This window comes from Molossus molossus, unplaced genomic scaffold (genome assembly GCF_014108415.1).
Source record: "Molossus molossus isolate mMolMol1 unplaced genomic scaffold, mMolMol1.p scaffold_m16_p_18, whole genome shotgun sequence".
Lineage (NCBI taxonomy): Eukaryota > Metazoa > Chordata > Mammalia > Chiroptera > Molossidae > Molossus > Molossus molossus.
This window is the reverse complement of record NW_023425353.1, coordinates 41,141,098-41,163,579: the sequence shown is the minus strand read 5'-3', so window position 1 is coordinate 41,163,579 and position 22,482 is coordinate 41,141,098. Positions and strand designations below refer to the sequence as shown.

The following is a 22,482-nucleotide window of genomic DNA, read 5'->3' as shown; positions in this document are numbered from 1 at the left end:
AAATGGCTTGAACTTTTACCCTGGCCAGTGTGGCTCAGTGGTTAGAGTGTTGGCCCATGCCCTGAAAGGTCTCAAATTCGATTCCAGGTCATGTGCAAGTACCTGGTTTGCAGGTTTGATACCTGACTCTGTGTCCGGGTGCATGTGGGAGGCAACCAATTGATGTATCTCAGGTGGATGTTTTTCTCTCCCCCCACCCCCAACTTCCTTCCACTCTATCTAAGATCACTGGAAAAATATCCTCAGGTGAGGATTAACAACAACAAAAAAATGGCTTAAAGTTTTGATTCTTCATGGCTTAGTATGGATGACAATTTTTGCCTTGCTCAGCCTTTACTTATTATTTTTAAAAAAACCTTGTTTTTCGCCCTGGCCAGTTTGGCTCAGCGGTTAGAGCGTTGGCCTGCGGTCCAGAGAGACCCGGGTTCGGTTCCCGCCAAGGGCACGTACTTCGGTTGCAGTTTGTCCCCGGCCCTGGTTGGTCATGCGGGTGGCAGCCACTCGATGTGTCCCTTCGCGTTGATGTTTCTCTCTCTCTCTCCCTTCCTCTCTCTCCCTCCCACTCTATCTGTACAAAAAATGGAAGAATATCCTCGGGTGAGGATTAAAAAAAACAAAACAAAAAACTTGTTTTTCCTTACCTGAGGATATTTTAACATTGCTTCTCAGAAAGAGTGGGAGGGAGGGAGGGGCAGAGAAACATTGATGTGAGGGAGTCACATTAATTAGTTACCTCCCACATGATCCCAAGGGGGGGGGGCAAATCTGCAACCCAGGTGCGTGCCCTTGACCGGGAATTGACCCCATGACCCTTCAGTCGGTGGTACGATGCTCTAACCACTGAGCAGACCAGCCAGGGCAGCCTTTGCTTATTTTTACCTGATGGACATTTTAATTTCTCAGCCCAGTTTTTTTCTATTAAATTTTTTTTTAATCAGCTGAGGACATTTTTTTTTTCCCATTTTTTGTTCAGATAGAGTGGGAGGGGGAGAGAGAGAAAAAGAAATGTGAAAGAGACACATTGAGTGGTTGCCACCCACATGACCCCAACTGGGGCCCCAACTGGGGCCGGGGACAAACTGCAACCAAGTTGCGTGCTCTTAGCAGAACCGAACCCGGGTCTCTCTGGACTGCAGGCCAACGCTCTAACCGCTGAGCAAAACTGACCAGGGCTATTTAAATTTTTTTCCAGATCCTTAGAGGTAGTACCATATGAATCTTACTGAGATTAAATAAACAAGATTTAATAAGATTTTAAAAATCTTATTAAATAAGATTTTAAAAATCTTGCCGAATTGTTTGAATTTGGTAACACTGCTTTAAGTAGGTTAAAAATATTTCATTTAGATTATTTGTTATGTATGCTTAGGGATTATCCTTTTAATATTATATGATGGGCATGGGGTATGATGTTAAGCAGCTGTTGATTAGATTTTGGATATCTTTTTATATTGTTATATTCAATTTACATAGTTTTGTATATTTTTTAATGTTGTTCACCATGTTCTTTCATTTTCTAAGCTTCTAGCCGTAATTATATTTGTTTTGTTGTTAACCAGCATCCCATAAGGTTATTGTGATGCTTCAATTAGATGTGTGTCAAATATTTGAAAAATGACCAAACATTTATATAGATATGTTGTGATTCTTTCTCAGGAGGTGTGATGCTATAATTTGTTTGCCAAGTAGGTTTGAATATACCTTTGCTTTCTGCTAGATACCTGAACATGGTCTTTTAAATGTACTGCACTTAGAAATAAAAGAATTTGTTCTGCTTAGAGCAGCTGTTTTCAACCAGTGTGCCACAAGAATTTGTAAAACATGTAATACTGGCCTCTTTTCCCTTAGATTGTAAAAAAAAAAAAAAATGACAGTCAACTAACAGTATCCATCCAGTGTGAATGAATCAAACTTATACCTATTTTTTTTGTCAGATTGGCAAAAAATATGTAAATATAAAAAGTGGTTCTTCACTCCAGATAGTTTGAGTAGTATTTTGTTAGATTTTCTCATTATGTCTTTTATATCTCTCTCTTTTTTTTTTTCCTTATCCTCACTCGAGGACATTCATTTTTTTGTTCAGATAGAGTGGGAGGGAGAGAGAGGAAGAGAGAGAAACATCGATGTGAAAGGTACTCATCGAGCGGCTGCCACCTGCACAACCCAACCAGGGCCGGGGACAAATTGCAACCAAGATATGTGCCCTTAGCGGGAACAGAACCCAGGTCTCTCTGGACTGCAGGCCAACGCTCTAACAGCTGAGCCAAACTGGCCAGGGTTGTCTTTTGTATGTCTTAACTGCTTTTATATTTTCTTTTTTTGTCTCTCTTAATTGCATTTTAGATAGGTTTTAAAAGTCTTTCTTTCCACTTACTATTTATTTATATTGACTATACAGTTTACCCTTTACACTGAATTTAAAATTTTACCTGTTTTTTACTTCTAGAAGTATTATTTAATTCATACATATATGTATATTTTAAGCCTTTCTGTAGCTCAAAACATTCTTATTGTACAGTCTTTCCAATAATTGAAGAATCTGTAGTCTAATTTGTGTCTCATGTTTGTGTTGGCTGTCATTCATTGTGTCTGGTATCTTGTATGTTTTGTGATTTTTAAATATTCTTTTGAGGTGAATTTTTTTTAAAGTTATTGGATTCTTTGAGGCCTGAATTGAAATTATTTTATTTCACCAAGAATTTGCCTATGCTTTCCCCAGATGCCTGGGGTACTAATAGTTTAAGAACACTTTAATGACATCTTCGTAAGAGATTTATTGGATTATACAAATAGTGTGAATTTAGTATAAGAACTGTGATGGTTTCACTTAGTGCTTAAATGCCAAGAGAATTGAAAGTACAAAATTTCATAGAGATGGATCTCAGATTAAAGATTGCCAGGGGTTAGGAATGATAGGAGTAAGTTAGTATGATGATAAAGGGGTAAGAGGAGGAAGATCTTTGTAGTACTTTTTTGCTGTTAACACATTGGTGTAGCCCTTTGGAGTAATAGCTTTATGTAGGTGTTTCCTTTTGGTAGACTTTTTTTAGAGTCTATCTCTTGAGCCTTGTATAGCCATCAAAAGGTAAGCTCAATTTCATTAGTGCTAGGCACGTACTCTCAGGACAAAGTCTGGTTTCTGGGTTATTCTACTTCATTTTGTTTATATCTTATGTGGATACTGTACTTTCTTGCCATCTAAGTGATTTATTAAATCAGATTTTCTCACTAAATTAAAAAAGTCATATCTAATAGTATTAAGGTATCTAGTCTGTCATACTGCTGGAGATCAGTGTTCCCATCTATCTGTACTTCAGTTTTAGCAAATATGTTGCTATTTTGTGCGTCAGCTCTTTGTTATAATCAACTATTTTTTTTTTTTATCTCTCGGTCTATCAGATGTCTAGTGTAGACCCATGACAATCTGCATCCAGTTATGTTTTCTGGTCTTATTTCCTGCTTTTCTTTCACTAGCCATATTATGAAGTAGTAAAGACATGTTTTGGCCTGACTGGTGTGGCTCAGTGGTTGAGTGTTGACTCATGCACCAAGAGGTTGCCGGTTCAATTCCCAGTCAGGGCACGTGCCCAGGTTGTGGGCCTGATTCCCAGTGGGGGGCATGCAGGAGATGGCTGGTCGATGTTCTCTCTCATCAACGTTTCTATCTCTCTCTCCCTCTCCCTTCCTCACTCTAAAATCAATAAAGATAAAAAAATTAAAAAAAGACAGGTTTTGTAGCCACCATTCTTTTAATCATGTCATTTCATCCTGTTTAAATGCTGTCTCTTTTTTTTTTGTTGTTAATCCTCATCTGAGGATATTTTTTTCATTGATTTTTAGATAGAGAGGAAGTGAGGGAGGGGGAGAGATCGAGAGATTGAGAGAGAAATAGAGAGGAGGAGAAAGAATGAGAGAGAAAGAGAGAAACATTGATTTGAGAGAGATAATCGATTGGTTGCCTCCCACACGACCTTGACCGCTGGCTGGGGCTGAGGATTGAACATGGAACCCAAGTACAGGCCCTTGATTGGGAATCGAACCCATGACCCTTTGCTCATGGGCCAGTGCTCTAACCGCTGAGCCAAACTGGCCAGGGCTGTCTCCTCTTTTGACTCCAACAGCTCTTTCTAGCACTGTTGACATGTTAGGCTGAATAATTCATTTTTGTTGGGTGGCTGTCCTGTGTATTGTAGGCTGTAAGCAGCATACCTGGCCTCTACCCACTAGATGCAAATAGTACCTTCCGTATGTGATATTAGACATTGCCAAATAATTCTTTTTGGGGGGGAGGGGGGCAGGGGAGGATATCTTCCGTGGTTGAGAACCATTATGTGAATTTGATCTCAGTTGAAGATCCTTGTCTGATTTTCCCGGCCTGTGGCTTTTACCTTCAGGATTTTCTGCAGTACATACTACGTGGATTGTACCCTTGCCACTTACTACATTTGGCTGTGCATGTCTTTCTCCTCTTTGCTGCGTTTGTGTGTAGGCGCACATGCACATGTGTGTGCCATGTGTGACTGATTTTAAGTTCTAGATGTATGTATTTTACTTTTTTGTTTGCTTGCTGTTTTTGCTCAACCCTATATACTTGTTAGTAGTTTTAAGTATATCAGTTGCTTGTTCTTTTTCTTATTTTTCCTTTTTTTATTCTCACCCGAGGACATTTTTTTGCACTTATCTTCAGATAGAGAAGGAGGAAGAGAGAGAGAGAAACATTGACGTGAGAGAGACACATCGACTGATTGCCACCTGCATGAATCCAACCAGGGCCGGGGACGAACTGCAACTTAGGCACATGCCCTTAAGTGGGAACTGAACCCAGGACTCTTCTGGTCCATGGGCCGATGCTTTAACTGCTGAGCCAAACCGATCAGGGCTTTCCATTTTTTTATGGTAGTAATGGGGGTTTGGAAAATTGAATCATCCTAGAAAATGTGGAGAACTTTGAGGTGTTCTAAATTCTAATATTCTGTTAATGATAATTATGAGACTTGCAAACAGTAGAATTAATACCGATGTAATGGTAGCATGTATACCCAATAATAGTAGAAAATTCAAGACAGTGTAAGATAGTTATAAAGATAAAAAAGATGTAATTTCTGTTAGATGTATCCGTTACATAAGTAACAGAAAAATGTGCAGTAGAGTAGAAATAAAAAAATAGAAATATAGAAAATGGAAGGATTTGTAGAAGCATGAAGTAGAAATGATTAGTTCTACAGAGTGAGATGAGCAAAGTAATCAATATGTCAAGGTAAATTGTTAGGAATGATGGATGTAGCATCTGGTTAGGAGTGACTTGTGTAAAGCTGACAAATGTGATATGTGAATGTTAGTAACTTGAAAACAAGTAGGGAATAGAGAGGTTAGCTTCTTACTACCAACTAAAGAGAAACATGAATTTTTTGTACCAGTTGGGAAAGATATTGCTCAGTTATAGATTTTCCTCCATCTTTAATAAATTATTAGCAAATTTCAAATAGTAAAATAAATTGAAGCTTGACTCTTAACTACTTTTTATAAGGTGCCCTTCATGTAGGCCAAATATTCATGAAAAATAATCATAAGCACAATATACATTTATTGTAGAAAAATTAGAAAGTAATGAAAAGTATGGGGAAACCCAAAGCCTAAACCACTATTTTCATTTAGGTTAATTCTGTTCTCTTGAGTTTTATGGTTTTAGTCTCTTTCTCTAGGTATAGACATGATGTATGTATGTGTGTGTGTGTATATATATGTGTGTGTGTGTGTGTGTATGTATGCATATTTATATAAAATGGATTATTTTATGTGAAATGTTTTATAGCTTGTCCTTTTTCGTTTAAAATTATGAACATTTCTCCATATGTATGTGTTTGTACGTGTGTATATTTATAGAAAATGGGTCATTTTATATGAAATTTTTTTTTTTTTTTTTTTTTTTTTTTTTAATCCTCACCCGAGGACATTTTTCCCATTTTTTGTACAGATAGAGTGGGAGGGAGAGAGAGGAAGAGAGAGAGAAACATCGATGTGAAAGGGACACAACGAGTGGCTGCCACCCGCACGACCAACCAGGGCCGGGGACAAACTGCAACCGAAGTACGTGCCCTTAGCGGGAACCGAACCCGGGTCTCTCCGGACCGCAGGCTGACGCTCTAACCGCTGAGCCAAACCGGCCAGGGCTATATGAAATGTTTTAAAGTCTGTTCTTTTTCATTTAGTGTTATGAATATTTTTTACCAGTAAAATTCTCGAAAGTGATATTAAGTGACTACATAGCATTCTATTCTGAGATTATCCCCAGATTTAAGTATTCACCTATTGTTAAACATTTAGGTTTTCTTTCATGTATATGTACACACAAATATAAACACACATGTATATACATATACATATAATTGACAGTGAAGCACTCTAATGAAAAATTTTGAGTGCGTTTTCTCTGAAGAGTTGTAACCTCTGCTGCAGTCTGGCTCTTATATTTTGCCCTACAAAATTTACTCTACCTGTCTTCCTTAGTAAAAACAACCCTGATTTTATACCCGGGTATTATTACTGATGTCGGAGACTATATTTCCTATTCTTCCAAGTGGTTGGGTGTGGCTAAAACGAAGTTATAATTTATAAACTGTAAGATGAAATAGAGTTAGAAGGGAGCGGGGTGGGCCCTTCTTTCCCCTGCCTTCTTTCTGCTGCCTGCAATGTGGATGTATTAGCTACAGTTCCCATAGCCACCTTGGAGTAGGAGCCGACTTTGAATAGAACAGTAGATGGTACAGCAAAAGGTTGGAAGGAACTTGGCCTCCTGATATTGGAGTTGCCACATCAGCCTTTGATTGTCTACTTTTGGACATTTACATGGGAGAAATTCTCTTCCTTTGTTTCTTCCTCTCTTAAATTATTATATTATTATTTAAATTTTCTTTTTGTCTGGGGAAGGATATGACCTCATTCTGTCTGATTAAAGATACCATTGTTTAATGTTCTATGTAGTAATGTGATAGGCCAGATATAAAGAAATATGTGTTGTGTCATGGTAGATCCAGGTTGAATCCAAAATCTACTTTGAGACTAGAGAGCGAGTATTGAAAAGAAAGCACTTAAAATTATACATAATTTCTGGAGCTCTTTGATAATTATATTGCTGAATTTTGTCTCAAGTGCTTTTATTAATTATCACAAATATTCTTTCAGAAAACATTTGATAGCTTTTAATGACCCCCCCAAACCACTGAGGAGTATATATTATTTTATCAGAATAATCCCTTCAAACCCTATGAATTTTTAATAAGATTAAATATCTTGCCTAGTCACTGCAAAGTTAACTCATAGATGTGACTTTTAATGCTCTCATTAACTTTATTGGAAGAATTTTGATAAATGAAATTAAAAAGCTTATAACTGTAGACTTATATTTTAGTATTGATTCTAAGAAAACTATAACTTAAGTGAAATAAGTGAAGGATACACATTTTAAAAAATTAATAGGCTTTAATTTTTTTAAAGCAGTTTTAGATTTATAGAATAATTGAGGAGAAAGTACATAACGTTTCCGTATACCCATTTTTCTAAGGATATACATTTTCATCTAGGGTATTCTGTTGCATATAATGTTATACATATTAAAAAACTTTTATGTCTCTGAACCAAATCTGTATTCTTTTATAATAGGAAATTCATATACTACAACGATACTTATATTCTAATCCAGGGTTTTCCACCCTCAGCACTATTAATGTTTTAGGCCAGATAATTCTTTGTTATTGGTGGTTGGGGGAGCTATTCTGTTCATTGAGGATGTTTAGCATCATCCTTGATCTCTTTCTACTAGGTGCTGATAATATTCTTCATTTGTGACAACCAAAAAAGTGTCTCCAGACATTGCCAAATGTCCCTGGGGGTGGGAGGTGGGGGTGGGCAAATTGTCCCCAGTTGAGAACCATTTGTAATCAATTATGGTGGTCTAGGATTTACTGTATTTTTTAGTTTGGGCTCAAATGGTAGTTGAACAAACCGTTACAGGGAATTGATGTAGACAAAGTTAGAATCTTCCGTGCCACTGGGCATCTTAGGTAGTATGCTTAGTATTACTCTGTCTCAGTTTTCTTGAGTGTAAAAAAGGTAAAATATTACTTAACTTGGAAGGTTGTTTTGGTAATTCATTGAGATTACATTATATATAAAATGCTTTGATTAATTTTAGTTTCCTTTTCAAATGTGCCATATTGATTGAATTTATTCTCTTAAATGTGTCATAACTCATTACAAAGTTCTTATTTCTGTGGGGAACTAATCATAGTTTGGGATCTAATGTTTATGGATTTCCAGAGTACTATACTGTGGATGGTTAAAAACTAAGTAAATGTTCAGTAGAGACTGACTTATGAGGTCAATTGTGTTTTGACTCTTTGTGGTCTTCTAATTATATTGTCACTGCATTCAAATTGTAACAGTTAAGTGATCTCATGTGTTCTTTCAAGGATTCTGAGCTTCTCAAATTGAGGATAGCATTAGATGTCAGCCCGTCACTTTGTCCTTTGAAGTTTTTGTCTTCACTTCTGAAATCCCGCCAATTTTAACAGCTTGTGTGTCAGCTCCAATAGAGGAAGCTGGCCTCTGTCAGCTTGTACTTAGTCCATTAAAGACTTCTACAGACTTGACATAGTTTTCAACTAAAAATGTCCACATCCCATTGCTACTTTTTAGAATTATAAAACATGTTCCCTGGTGAATGAAATGCCATCTGTAATAATTAAGGTTATTCTTACTCTTCTACCCCTGCAGAAAATTTCCAAAGACTTGGTGAAGGAAGACTTTGTGGTGAAGACTTTCTGATAGGAAAACGATCAAAGGCTGTAGCACTATTATACTGTAAGTATTGCTTTGAAAAAGAAGTGTACTTTTAAGAATATTTTCAGTGTTCAATTGTTTTGAGGAAAATATATTAGGCAAAGATATTATATGTAAAATAAAGAGGAGGATATATTATAATCATGTTAATAATTTATAAGAAGTAATCCTATACAGTCTTTTAAAAATTGAAAATATGTTCTTATGTATTGAGATGAGGATTTTACCAATAGTATTGAAAAATATTTCTAATTCTAACAGAGGTTGATCTAGTTTGTGTACATTTGCTTATTTAAAACTATCCGAATCCAGAAAATCATTGTAGTTTTGTAGGTTTGTGATTTGTTTGAGTGACTTATTGTTTGGGGTTATTTTGCAGAATTATTTATTTGCTGATTTATTTATGTATTTCATTATTTATTTATTTGATTATTTAGTAAATTATTTATCTGATGAATTATTAATACATCTTCATGACATGCTTTAAATTATTTATAACTTAATTTTGAGTTTATTGCTTTTAGACGCTGCATTGTTACTGACTAGTTTTGATTTTTTTCTTTGTGGTTCTTTAAAATTAAAGTATTAGCTCTAAGGCAAAAGTATATTCATTGCAATGCCCATGGATTTTTAAAAAAGTAAATTATGGTAGAGATAAAATTTTAGTTATGCTTTGTTTAGCTCCTGATATACCTGTTTAGGGTTATCAGTGATAGAATGTGTGTTGTGTGAATACTCATTATAGAGTCACTTACAAATTAGTAATATAGCCTATCGTCTCTCAACCGATTGACTTCTAAACCTCAGTCTACATTACCCTTTGTGTCTCTAAAGGACCCATCTGTATTTCTTACTTGCTTTAGAATAAATAACGGAGTCCTAGTTATTTTACTTTGGTGAAAAATCTATTTTACTACTGGAATTTTTTGAGGAAAGTTCAGAGAAATGAAGTCCAACTTAGATTTGGATTCCTGAGATATAAATTTGACTGATGTTGCCTTTGTTTTTTAAATCCCCATTATATGTGTATTGGAAAACAGCATGATGTTTATATATAGATTTTTATATCAATCGTAGAGACATATTTATTTCATATCATATCTCTTATGGAAAGTTTTATGCCTCTTTATTTTAATGAACTAAAATGGACAAGGGTCTTTATAAATGCAAGCTATAGTTTCTTGGACTTTATATAATAATTCTCTTATGTAAAGTTTCTATTTTTAACCAAATAAGGTATATCTTCTGTCTTCTGGCTCTGTTTCATAAGATAGTATAGTTATTCGGGCTCGCTTGTTGAATGGGTAAAATAAATAGGTTAAAACAGTTGTTTGGGTAAAAGAGTGTCATGTGCACAACATGGTCTTTTGTGTTTGCTTGCAGGGAATTACTGTGTATTTTACAGTTTTTAACAATTCAGAGAGAAGTAGCATTGTGCCTTTCTTGTTAGGATGCTGTTGAAGTAGAGTGAAAATGGCCTCTGTAGACAGGTTTCACTGCAGAATTGTAAATTATGCATATTTATATCCAAATTTCTTATTTTGAAATATTGAATATATGAATGTTTATTTAGAATATTGCTTTAGTATTTTCATATACTTGCCATAAAGGAAGTTGTTTCATTTGATTTGTATACATGGGGTTAAAAGTGTATGTAATTGTACATGTCATTGACTTTTCTGTTCTGGAGATGAACAACCACAGATACTATTAGATATGGAATTTTATTTTGAAATGTACTTTAGTATTCCAGTGTGGACTTCTTTAGAAGAAAAAAGCTTTCTTCTCCCATGTTGAATAAGATCTGTATTAGTTATCATGGTAATATACCCAGCCCACACTATTAACAAGTATTTGTGGACTACTATCTGTGTTATTAAGTGATCTCTCATTGGAAAATAGACACACGTGTGCACACACACATGAACTTTTCTCCTGACATCAAAATAAATTTTTAGGTTTTATTTTTTAAAAGAGACATTAGGGAGATTATTGTAATAATAGATAGAATTTATTGAGCACTTATTATATGCCGACACAGTGCTTATATCTTTTAATGGATTGTTACTCTTCACAGTGAGATAAGTACAGTTATTATCTTCATTTTACTAGTGAGGAAACAGAGATTTTGCTACACAGCTGATAGTAAGTGATGGTGCTGGGATTAGGACTCATTTAGTCTGACTTTCAAGAGTCTCCTTTAGCCCATGACAGTATTTGTAGTTGGATGTAGTTTTTCACCAGAGTTGTTTTATGTATTTATTTTAGTTATTTATTTTTGATAGGCTTAATTTGCTAATTTTTTTCACTTTGCATAATATTGATCATCTGTTAAATTGATCATACAATTAAATTACCTCTAAATATAGTGTTTCATACACAGTTAAGTATTTAAATATGTACATAACAAGAACAAGAAAGTAACCAATTGTAACTTTAAACACTTAAATGTATTTATTTAAAAGATTTTGGGGAGCCTTAGAGAGTAAGGAAAAAAGTGAATTTGGTGTGAGGCTAAGGGAAAGGGATCTTTCATCCCTGTTTGCTACCTGCTGATAAAGGGAAGCCTCCTTCCTCAGTCTGAAACACACAAAGGATATCAGTAAACAGTTGAGTTAGAGTTGGACAGCAACAGAGGTCTGGTGATGTTGAATGAGTGCCATAAGTAACTGCATCTGAATGAATGGCAGGGTACTGTGTGAATGGCTCAAAGTTTTAAGTTAGAGTTTTCAAGTAAATATTTAATGTTACATTAGAAAATCCTCAAACCCATGATTTAGATAACATGAAGTACTGTAATAACTAGGATGAACATATAATTTACTATCCAATTCAGGCCAGTTTTGAGAGTGAAAGGGTGTACTGTAATATGCCAGGACAATAGGTATAAACTGGGATCTTCTTAGCAAAATTGGGACTTATGGTCACCCTAGTAATATCTCAAATTCCTGTTGAATAATTCCTGATAGTCTTATAAAATATATATTTAAGAGGAATCTTGCCTGGCCAGTGTGGCTCAGTGGTTGAGTGTTGACCCATGCACCAAGAGGTCGCTGGTTCCATTCCACGTTAGGGCACATGCCCAGGTTGTGGGCCCAGTCCCCAGTGGGGGCATGCAGGAGACGGCCAGTCAGTGTTCTCTCTCATTAATGTTTCTAACTCTCCTTCCTTCCTCTCTCTCTCAAAATCAATAAAGAAAAAAATAATTAAAAAGGAATCTTAATTCACATGTGATATGTTTAGAAATGTTTTATTTTATGATAAAACTAACTTTGATTATGGCCACTTATGTGTTTTTGTTAGCCAATCATGACAGTTTGTAGCTATGACTTTTATAAAGGATGATTGACGTTTTTCAGCTTTTGGAACTTATTTTCAAGGTGAAAATAAAGAGGTATTTCTATTGGGAAGAAAAAGATGAGTATGGCAAAATTGGTCTTAATATAGTAGTTAATTCTAAATTTTTTCTTCATATTACACAAGGATTTTTTTGTGCTTGTTTTGTTTTGTAAATATAATTGACAGCATATTTGACATTGTACTGAAAACTAATCCTATTTGTTATACTTTCAGATTTTATAATTTTTTTGCTGGTGAAATTCTGTGTGTAAAAATAAGAATATCTGGAAGAGTTGCTCAAAGGTTGTGTGTGTGTGTGTGTGTGTGTGTGATTTTCTTTTCAATTCCCTCTTGACATGTATTTATCTAACATGGCATATTACATTATTGAAGTCATAATTAGATTATTAAATTTAAATTTCTCCTTAATTTGCATTTAGATTATAGATGATTTGTTAAGTTGAACTAGGTAACCACACTGGCATATTTGTATTTGAATGTACATTAAAAAGAAAAATTCTCATGCAATCATTATTATTCATAGGTATAATATCAGAACTGTTTTTGTTCGGAAAGGCCTATTATGCTTAGTAACAAAAGTAAGAGTTTCCATATATTCTGCCTGGAGTTTGTCATAGTGTGAAGCACTTTATGAAATACTACTATAGTTGTAAGAGTAATAACATAGCTTATGTGTTGGCTCCAAGAGTAGCTCCTTTATAATTATGACAAGTAAAAGTACAGCCAAAGGTCACATTAAACACAGGATTTCTTTCCTACCTCATCTGTTTTGTGGATAGCATGTGAAGTAGTTTGGGTCCCCGTACATTTTAAGAGAGTAACCCAAGGTTGTTCCCATGGAAGTGTTTCAAATATCTTTTCTTCTATCTCCCATGTGGTTGCAATATTTGGCATGAATGTATATTTGAATTCTGGACTAATTAAATAGAACCTTATTAAATTTAGATTTTGTACATTAAAAGGGGGACTTTTATATTGGAAGGTTTTTGTAGGGCACTACAAAATAATACTGACATATAAGAGTCTTTAATATTGAATACTATATTGACCAAATGTAGTGTCTTAGTTTGACCACATTAGTATTGATATTGCTCACTCAAACAGTAAATACCAAACAATATACCACTACCACAAAAACAGAAAATGAAATCACACAAATGAAATTATATAAGCCTGACATGCCAATACATAATACAATCTATTGATCAGATCCTATTTTTGACTTTAATTTGGTAAATAAAAGTTGGAATATTGAAGAAGTCATATATAGGAAAGGTTTTTATTAAATAACTTATGTAAAGACAATATATACATGTTCCAAAGTGGTTATCAAATCCCTTTAAGTCATCCTCAGTACACAATACCAAAAAATTTAGACGGAGGTAAAGATGTTTGGAAGAGGATAAAATTGGCAAGTTATAGTTCTTTGTATAATTAGTAAAATCATTTCTTTGTTTTTGAAATACTTTTTTTCTATTGTTTTCCCCATTATTGCATGCTTCTTGCAATAAGACTTCTGATTGCATAGATATATAAAAATTAACTGCATATGAAGTATGCATAATAATGGAGTTGAAAGATGAGATTTTACTTTGTCTTAAGCACCTAAATAGAATGGATGTAGTTTTTCACTTAAAATGTGAAAAATAACTAAAACTAGTCCATTTTTTGGGGGAGAGGGGTGGGTTAAAGGGGACTTTGAAATTGATAACTGATGTAAACGACAAGCATTTTGAACTGTTGCTCTTATCTTTCTCTCTTTTTTTTTTTTAATCCTCATCCGAGGACATTCTTCCATTTTTTGTTCAGGTAGAGTAGGAGGGAGAGAGAGAAACATCAATGTGAAAGGGACACATCGAGTGGCTGCCATCCACATGACCCAACCAGGGCTGGGGACAAACTGCAACTGAGGTACATGCCCTCAGCGGGAACAGAACTCGGGTCTCTCTGGACCACAGGCCAATGCTCTAACTGCTGAGCCAAACTGGCTCGGGCTTATCTCTTAATTATTCTCTTACTTTATAGAAACTATACTGTTATATTTTGTTAATTGGTTTCTTAAATGAAACCTAACTATAAAATAACCAAATTAAGCCATGTTGTGAGTGAAAATGTGTGTTTGTGTGTGTGCACATCTTTGTATAATATCTATACTGTGGATACATGGTTTTGTTTATCTTCAAAATGATACTGTTTATAATGCATGTAAGCATAACTTTAGAAGTGAATGTGTAACAGTATGGCAGTCATCTGATTTTGTTTAATGTAGAGACTCTCATCTGAAGACTAATAGCCATTGTCATGGGGGTTTTCCCTCCAATCTCACAAGCATCTTTGCTCAGACAAAGAATACTTGCTTCTAATTGTTTCCTCTGCTTTATTTACTATGGTTACAATTTTCTAGGTGCTGCTGCCATTTTCATTCCAAGTTGTGCTGTGATGTATTAGTGTGATCTAGAAGGTCAAAGATTTGATATCCTGAGAGGTTGGATAGCTTTGCCCTGTTCCTTATCTGTGGATCTTTTTCTCTGTGGAAAATTTTCTCATTTTATGGAAATAAAAAAAACACACACCTTATTTTACTCTCAGCCTTGATTAATAGTTTGGTTGGGTATAGAATTCTAGGTTGCAGATCATTTTCTCTTAGAATTTTGAAGGCTTTCTTTTATAAAAACCATTGTTGTTACTGAAAAGTCCATTGCCTATTTCTCCCCCTCCATATTGTTTTCTGCTGTGTGCTACCTGTTTTTATCATTCTGGAAGCTTTTAGAATCTTTATGTCTGAAATTTTATGATGATGTGTCTTGGAATGGATTTTATTCCTTATTTTACTGGATCTTCAAAGGACCCTTTCATTCTGGAAGCAAGTATCCATCAGTTTGGGGACATTATCTTGTGTTATTTTCTTCCTCCTGTTCATTATTTGTTTTTCCAGTTCTCTTCCTTGGAGATTCCCCACCAAGGCCGTGGAGGTGGAATGTACGAGGTTGAGTGTTGAGCCAGAATGTGGACAAAATGGTTCTTCTATGAGTTATTTCATTTCATATGTTATTTCTCTGTTTTCCAAAAATTTGTGATCTCTTTGGGGTTTTGTGAGGGAGAGGAAATAAGTCCATATAGTTAATCTTTGGTGACTCCATCTTTTTATGTGGTTCACTCCTCCTTTTCTTGGCTAACTCACTCTGTAAGATGTAGCTCTTGAAAACTTTTCCTAATTCTTCATTGTTATCATCTCACCTTCTACAAATCTTTGTAGAGTACTTATATCACATTTTAATTATAGTTTATTGCTTATCTTCATGATAAAATCAGGAATTGCCTTATTTCTACTAGTATCTGTTCAAAACATAGTATTTCTTGAATGAAAACATAAACAGAATATAGAAATGAGTTAGCTAATAGGTAGCAACAGTACAGTTCTGTCAGAAGAATTGTAACTTTTTCTTGTTTTAATTCTTTTTAATTAATGTTTTATAGATAAATAAAAGTTAATGGAGATATACTTTTAGTGAAATATTAATGCTGTTATTGTCTTATAAGCAAAGAAATGTCTTTACTTTGAAGCTAAATTATATAGTATTCATGAAAGTTTCAGTGTAAAGGAGCATTTTTTTTTTAATCCTCTCTAGTGGACATTTTTCCATTTTTGTTCAGATAGAGCGGGAGGGAGGGAGAGAAGGAGAGAGAGAGAAACATCGACTTGAAAGGGACACATAGAGTTGCTGCCTCCTGCACAACCCCAACCAGGGCCAGGGACGAATTGTAACCAAGGTACGTGCCCTTGACCAGAATCAAACACCCAACTCATTGGTCCGTGGGCTGATGCTGTTAACTGCTGAGCCAAACCGGCCAGGGCAGAGCATCATTTTTTAATGGATGGAATTAGGAATTAAGCTACAAGATATTTAAAAAGATAACTAGAGAATAGTTTTATATATTAATGAGAGTACAATAAAATTTTAGAAAAAGTCTTGTCTTCTTTGCATAATGTTCTAATAATTCCAAATAATAAAATTGAAAATTTTAAAAAAACAGGGTATATTTATATTCCGAAAACCTGCTGTATCCACAGACAAAAGGAAAATATCCAAATTAGTGCAGATTTTGTAAAAAGTATTTGTCACTCTCTTGAGTTCATTTCACCATCAGAATTACCTGTTGTCTCTGGGAAGTTTTTCTTTGATCATAATGTTTTTGTTAAAATTAATTTTAGCTTTAATGGTAGGAAATAAAATCATTTTAATTTATGCTTTTTGACTTATGACTCATATTTTCAGAAATGTTAAAATAAATCAGTCAGCAAAATATGTTTTGAGTATATATGGAGTCCTGGTTAGAATGAAGGGAAATTGAAGAGGTACTCACTTTTAAGAAGGTATCTTCACTTAAGAACATGTATGCACATGAGTGGAAGGTACAAAGTTCAATAGGATGAGAAATATCTCAAAATTGTATATAATTAATTACTAATGAATGGCCTAGAGATCGGATCAATAGTAATTTAGCGATCTTAGCGATCTTAGTAGAGTGTTTACGTATTAGTAAGTCATATTTTAGACATGATGTATATAAAGCAATAATGATTAATCACTTGAGAAAGTTACTTAACAGTGTTGAAATTTTATTTTTAATATTTATCTCTCATTTTAACCTATATTTTTTCAGGAGTAGTTTCAGGATAAAATTAGATATACTATATTTTTCATTCAAATTAACTTATTTTCCCTTATCTTGAGACCTTGTAATTCATTTGGAGTTTAATTAAAATATTTTTTTGGAGTGTACCCAGTTCACACTTACACAATCTCTATCACTCCATCTCTCCATATTTCTCCATCTTCTTACCTTTTATTTTGTATCCCACCATACATACTAGGTTACACTGAACTCAGTAAAGGCAAAAAAAAAAAAAAAGTTATGAAAAACTGAAATCAAATGCAGAAAGGTCTTATGGAGAAAAAAATATAGTTATGCTATTGTATAAACTTTTAAAATGTCTGGCAAGCTAGATTTGTTTAACAGATGTGATTGCTTCATTGTTTTAAATTTATGCCAATCAGAGTTGATAAGATTTGATCACACTCTAGTAGATTTATGAGATAAATTACAATATTGCATGACATGCTTCAGATAGAAAACATCAATGTAAGTTGAATATGATTTCTTGTTTAAGATAACAAGCCGGTCAGTCTTTAAATATGATGGTTGTGGTTTGAGAGAATATCAGTTTTTGTGAAAATTAACAAATCTTTGATATATTCTTTAGATGTATCTAATGAAAATTAACAGTATCTTTGATATTTTCTTCATGGTGACAAAAATATATATTTAACTTTTCTTTTAGTGTAGAAATGTGATTGTAAATGGGAGGCACTGTTTTTATTTAGCTATAGATGACCTATCAGAGTTCCAAAGGCCTATAAAGAAATGGGGCAAAACTTAACAGAAATACGACTGCAGAAAATTTTGATGAAAGATACCAAACCTGTTCATTGTGGTACTGAACTTTTTTAGAGTAAGGTTTCATTAGATGCGTCTAAAGGATTACTAGGAATTATTTCTTTTTGTAAAGAAGAAGAAGTTTAATACCTCACATAAACAAAGAAAATGAAAAAGAACATATTGACTAACGAAGTGACTGGTTCCTACAGGGAAGTGAGAGCCAAGGAGTGGGAGTCAGATTCTCAAGCCTGTTTGTTCTAACAAGAAATGGTAGAACCAGTTATTGAAAAGCCCTTGCTAAGAATGATTTTAACTTCCCACGGGGTCTACAATTCACTTTTGAAATAAAAGCATGGAGTCTCTTGAGGACTAGATTTGAAATTGTTACTAAATCAATCATTTGTGAAAAGAGGATGGAATTATTATTTTCTTACATTGGAATGAAAAATTTTAGCCAAACCAGTGATTTTTAAGAAGGTAGACCCTTATGTTTCAGGTAAGGATATTATCAAATCTTTAAATTTTTTTTTCAAAAGAAAATTATTTACATCATGGCTTAGATTTAAAATACTTAAGAAATAATTCAAATGTTCACAAAAATACAGAGGATAAATAGAACAGGGGCCTTGTATTTACTGTGAAGAATTAGTATGTTAGCATTTGCTCTGTCTTTCTATAGATAGATATATAACGTTTTAAAGTCTTCTATAAGAGATAACCACTATCCTGAAAGTGGTTTATATCCTTCATGTCCATATTTTTACATTTACTATATTTATGTGTTCATGAACGTTTTCTTACTAAAATATTCTATTAGTACTTATTCAGTTTGCTTTTTTATACTTTTTACCCAACATTGTTTCTGAAATGTTCCTTTTGCTTTTACATCTGGTTTATTAATTTTAATTGTTCCCTAATATTTCATAATAGGACAACATCAGTACCATAGTGTGTGTATCTGTTTCTCTTTGAATGGACTTTTAAGGGTCAGAATACTTTGCACAGACTTCTTCCACAGCTGTTCATGTGGTTCTGCTGGGCTCTGTGTTTTCAGCACATGAGACAAGCTGCTCTCAACTTAAGAAAAAAAAAATTTTTTTAATCCTCTCTTGAGGATATTTTTTAAAATTTATCTTCGGGTAGAGTGGGAGGGAGAGAGAGGGAGAGAGCGGGAGAGAGAAACATTGATGTGAGAGGGACACATCCACTGGTAGCTTCCCGCACAACCCCGACCAGGGCCAGGACAAACTGTAACCGAGGTATGTGCCCTTGGCTGGAATTGAACACGCAACTCATTGGCCTGCCGCCGACGCTTTACCTCTGAACCAAACTGGCCAGGGCTGCTCTCAACTCTTACAGTACTGTATTGTGTCCAGGTTCTGGCATTAAGCAGCATCCTCAGGAAGTTTGGTGCTACTACAGCTGTGCATTGCTTTCTCTTTTCTTGCTGAAGTTCCTCTGTCTTTAAAAGCCAATCCCAAGGAAACCTAAAGACAACTTGTGTCATGCTGCTCTTTAAAAAAAAAAAATCTTATCCTCCCCATCTCACCCCCCAAGTAAAAAAAAAAAAAAGTTTTATAAAATATATTTTTTTGGTATTCGTAGTCTGTGGGAGGCTAGGACCTAATGCTATTTGGGAGTTTCATTTGCCATAGTAATAGGTGTACAGGGTCTGTGCCTATTTAAGACATGGTTTTGCTTAATGTGAACAATATGACTTTGTGCACAGGTGGTTATATAACTCAGTTCATAACAGTGAAATATTGAATATGGAGAATGATACACTTTTATTTGTGAATACTTTGGAATTTTTTTTAGAGCTTATTTGAAAATTTTAGAATCTGAATTGCATTCTTTGGGTTCAAATTTATTTTATGATTTTCATTAGTGATTGAGACTTTTTTTTTAATGTATATGATATATTGGTAGAAGTAATACATTTAAAAGTATTGCACAGTTAAAATTTGAATTGTGATACACTCTCAGACCACTGCAGAGAAATCTGTCAGTTTACGAAATTCTGACAATGTGCCCAACAGCTTGAAGCTGCCTTATAGAATGCCAAATATTAGAGTATTAATGTGATTAGCCCTTCCTTGAAATATGCTTGGAACTATTTCTCAAAAAGGATTAAAGGAATTGTTAGGACTGGATCATTTCCTTTTTATCAGTAGTTTTATTTTTTATTTATTTTTTTATCACTCGAGGACATTTTTGCATTTATCTTCAAATAGAGCAGGAGGGAGAGAGGGAGGTAGAGAGACAGAAACATCGATGTGAGAGAGCCACATTGAGTGGCTGCAACGCACACGACCCCAACCGGGGCCAGGGACAAACTGCAACCAAGGTACGTGCCCTTAGCGGGAACCAAACCCAGGACTCTCTGGTCCACGAGCCGCCGCTCCAACCGCTGAGCCAAACCGGCCAGGGCTCTATCAGTAGCTTTAGAAAGCTGAAAAATGTTTATGATGTGTAATAAACTCTACTACTCTAACAGCGCCATACATTATATACCAAAAATGATCTCTGTTTTAATCATAGATGCTAATTTAATGAGAGAAGACTAGCTTACATCAAAAATGGATTTAGGATGTGATTTTTGTTTTTTGCTCTCTCTGTTTTCTCTACATAATTAATAGATATACCTTCTAATGTTATTGTCAATTTTTGGGGAGTTTTTATTTGATTTTCATTTTTTGAATTCCCAGGAGTATGTTATTGTCTCATAAACCCACTCAAAATAGTTACTAAAATATTTTAAAGAAGGTGCCTCATCTTGTCCTGTATCAAGTCTATTTTGCATGAACAAAGATCTTACCTGTTCATCTTTTAAAGGTCCTGCCTTTTGTTTTTTGAGGGAGGACTGTGTATTTCTAATAACTTAAAGGAAAGTTTTAGGGGAGACTGTCAGTTTAGTCAGTGAATTGACTATTGTGAGATGGTGACCTGTGAGGCTTCTATGTCTCTCATGCAGTGTGCAAAGGTTGCACTTTAGGTTGGCTGTTGGCAGAGGCGCTGGGACCTTCCCTCATCTCAGTTCTCTGCTAGCCTCTACTTTCGTTTCCTCTTCATTTGATTTTATTCCCTCAAACTCAACTTCAGCCTCTGACTTTGAGCCCTTAAATTCTCCATCTGGGTTGTACATCTTGATTGACAAATTTGCCTTTACATATGGTCAGATAATTCTATATTAGGAAAAAATATTCCTATTGTGTGTTTCATTCTACTCAACCCTTTCAGTGTTAAATGTAGTTTGGATGCATAGGGAAGAATTAATGATTGGAAGATACAGAGTTGGTAAATTATTTATTCTGGCCCCGAGGAAGCTGAAAAGCTGAGTGAAAGACTAATAAATCATTTGTGGTAGTGCTGCTTGTCACTTCCAATTATTTTAGACGGTTTTGTGATAAACTGCAGCACCTGCTAGATATCCGCACACCCTCCCTTGATGCTCGTGGTTCAGCTTGTTTAGTCGATTATCAGAGGCAAGTTTGTGTAAAGTTTATTTAGGTTGGAAAAGGAAATTACTCTTTTTAAGTCAATTTGATTGCTTTTTCTCATTGCTTTGAGTGAAAGGATTTCTGGGACAAGTCAGGGAACCTGGAACATAAATACCTCTTTAGCCAGGGGAGACTGTTTTTATCTTTTGTTAAATTAAATACTTCAAGAATTGAGCTTCTTTATTATTCCCACACTAATTAAAAACTACTTGGACTGAAATGATTAGTATGCTAAAGATCGGATCATCTCCTTGATATGCTACCACTTAATAGAGAATCACTGCTGCTGTTTGACCAGACCTTTTTCATCATTCTTTGTTTTTAATGGCTGAGGCTTTGAAACTCACAGTCCTAAAAGGTTGTGAGGTCCCTCTTTGCATTGATCTTAGACTCAGATGCTGATATCCTGAGAGGCATAAAAGAACTTTAAAGAAAGCTTAGCCTAGACTGGTCTGTTTCTCGCAGTCATGAACCAGGGTCACTCTAAAACTCCCATAGGAATAAATTGCGAACATCATATGATGCGCATGCTTCATGTTTGGGATTATGGCCAGCTCTTTTGTTTCCATCTGAGTTTAACAATTATTTATGATCAAGCCTAGAACATTGCTTATATATCAGATTAACTTGTTTTCACTGAGATTTTCCATTTTAGCATAAAAATACAGGAGATTTGAGAGGACTCTTGGCTATAGATAAATAATCTTGATAACTGTCTTGTATTCATTCACTTTTACTCGCTAATTCATTTCTCCCTTATAAACATGTATTAAGCTTATGTGTGCCTGCTGTCTGGGAACAACTACCACTACTACTATTAGTAATAACAGCTTACTCTCTTTTTAGAGCTTGCTATGTGCCATGTACTATTCTAAGCATTTTACTTATATTAACTCATTTTAATACAACAACTCTATAAAGTACTTACTGTTCTTATCCATGTTTAACAAAGGACCTGTGTAGAGTGGTAAGGTCATAGTGATTTCATTTTTTCTTTAGAGTCTATAAAGGAAAGAAGTGTTTATTATATATCTTAATTAGGTTTAGGAACTTCAGTCCAAATAATAATTAAAATTTATTGAACATTTAATTTTGTGTTTGGTATCATATATATTATTTACTTTTAACCTCTGCATAATTAATCATTACTTTTTTGTTATGATGAAGAAATTATTGAAGCTCAAAGAGGGTAAATCAACTTGGAGGTGGAGGACCTGGGATCTGAGTCAAGATCTGACTGCCTCTATACTCTATTTAGGAGTCACAAACCATAGTCCCAATGGTCTGTTGCTAGGTAAGCAATAGAAAGTGTGGAGGAAAATGGTCTAGTGGGAACCCAGGC

At 34.7% G+C, this 22,482-nt stretch overlaps 1 protein-coding gene across 2 annotated transcripts in view; it reads left to right on the top strand.

Moving 5' to 3' along the window:
* TBC1D5 (TBC1 domain family member 5) overlaps positions 1-22,482 on the top strand; it is a 504,213-nt gene that overhangs the window by 25,913 nt on the left and 455,818 nt on the right. For both annotated transcript variants that reach the window (XM_036267496.1, XM_036267498.1), the window contains exon 2: positions 8,773-8,859. The gene's annotated coding sequence lies outside the window, so the exon portion shown is untranslated. The remainder of the gene's footprint in view (positions 1-8,772; positions 8,860-22,482) is intronic.